Source organism: Zerene cesonia, chromosome 12 (assembly GCF_012273895.1).
Source record: "Zerene cesonia ecotype Mississippi chromosome 12, Zerene_cesonia_1.1, whole genome shotgun sequence".
Lineage (NCBI taxonomy): Eukaryota > Metazoa > Arthropoda > Insecta > Lepidoptera > Pieridae > Zerene > Zerene cesonia.
The window spans coordinates 5,987,746-5,989,780 of NC_052113.1; the positions used below are offsets into that span (position 1 = coordinate 5,987,746).

The window sequence follows — 2,035 nt, forward strand, 5'->3', positions numbered from 1 at the left end:
TTAATAAGTTTCCTTTTTTAAGAAGTGACGCGGCCCACAGCTTTACCGCTTTTTTCCAGGTAAACACGCCTTTTTTATATGCCTCCTAAATGTCTATGGGCGGTGACAGTGCTTAACGTCGACTGTGACAAAATAATATATACCTACCGTCTAAAATTTCCATTGGACTCTGGTTTCCCTTCAAAACGTATATATAATTTCCATTGGCAACACTGACATAACCTTTATTTTTATAAAATACAAATTGTTAATTCAAAAAATCGCGAATCGTAGTAATTAGTTCGTAATCTGTGCGCGAATCGGTGAATCGAGGTTCAAGACACATTCAAAGAGTAGTATAATAATACGGGTAGCACTATAATAATACTGCACCAGTTCCATTCAGATTTCAAATTTATTATAATAATTTATATATTGTAATTTATATGTGCTGTTTGTTTACATAATTAGTATAGATATTAGAATTATAATTATACCTGTTAAATTCCCAAATTTGTAATAGAATACTTCCACTTTCTACTTCACTACTACTTCCTTTCATCATGGCTATGAATAAATACATACACTCGCGAAACATTTATAAAAACCCTCCAAATTTTAAGAAATTAGCTGATAACTATCCGGAATTTGCAAGCATTTCACAAATGGTAATATATGTTTTATTTACTTACATAGTTCATTTTTTTTCATATTGTTTATTATGTGCATAATGTAAGGTATGCAATTATAAGATGGCATTTACTAATCTGTTTGGTTTTTTAGGATGTTACAGGAAAAATAAGTATAGACTTTAAGGATCCCCATGCTTTGAGAGTACTAACGGCTTGTTTACTTAAATCTGATTTTAATCTTGATATTGTGATTCCAAAGGACCGTTTGGTACCAACTCTTCCTTTAAGATTAAATTATGTATTGTGGATTGAAGATCTGCTGACTGCTATTGAACGACATGAATCTATACAGGGTATTGATATAGGTAATGTTTTATTAATGAAATATGTCTATGTCAGAATTATATATACAGTTTTAATGAAATGTTGAATATTTTAGGTACTGGGGCATGTGCTATATATCCCTTCTTGGCTGCAAAAAAAAATAATTGGCATATGATTGGAACTGAAACAGATGATGATAGCCTTAAAATTGCCAATGAAAACATAGAAAGGAATAACCTGCAAAATTTAATAAAATGTAAGTATATAACAAAATTGCATTTGTCTCATTTGAGTAAAAATTATTTAACCCTGTGTATTGTATTATATTATGAACTCTTATATACTTGTAAGTGTATGACATAATTATATAAAAAAAATATTACAACTTAATATTTGCAAGCTATATTTATACAAAACCAAAATAAACAATAATAATAAATAATAAGCCCGCAGGACACCTTGTGGCGAGGTGTCGGGGAGTAGCGACCCCGCAGACCCGAATGCTCCCGGGGGAGGCCCCTGTCCTCATCTCCGGCTTGCCTTAACCGGCCGGCCGGAGTGAAGCCTGACGGGGACAGGACCCCCACCTCTGGCTTGTCTTAGCCGGCCATAGATGGAGTTGTGAGAGCTTTTAACTCAAAGGGTGGATGCGAAGCGTAAGTGGCGAGTGGGCACGTGATGCTGGACCCTCAGGGAGCGTGATCGTCGTTTAATGTCCAGCGACGCCTCTCCACCCTTAGCTGCTCACGACATGTTGCCTTCCTGTTGCTATTTTACTACAACTTTTTAGAGGGCCTATTTGTGAGAGGGCGAGTCACCTTCTGCCAATATATTTTTACTGACTCAAATGTAGTAACAAGACGACAACATAGTTCCCATAGACCCAGTAACCAATCCATTTAACACCTCCATACTAAAATCCAGTTTAATTTCTTTTCATTTTTGCAATAGTCCTACATCGGCCGCCTATATGGCGCAGTCATGGGCAGGCTGCGACTGGTGTCCCACAACACATTAAATTCTCAAAGGGCCTCTGCGTGTTGGACCTGTGTCCCCACGTAAGCCTTCCAAAAGACCAGGTATTATCCTTCTGGTGGTAC

General features: G+C 36.6%; 1 long non-coding RNA gene across 1 annotated transcript; it reads left to right on the forward strand.

The window, feature by feature from the left end:
• Nucleotides 1-150: 150 nt before the first annotated feature.
• Nucleotides 151-2,028, forward strand: LOC119830742. The gene is made up of 3 exons (XR_005287862.1): nt 151-647; nt 763-976; nt 1,051-2,028. It is a non-coding gene; the product is annotated as an uncharacterized LOC119830742 (long non-coding RNA).
• Nucleotides 2,029-2,035: the final 7 nt, after the last annotated feature.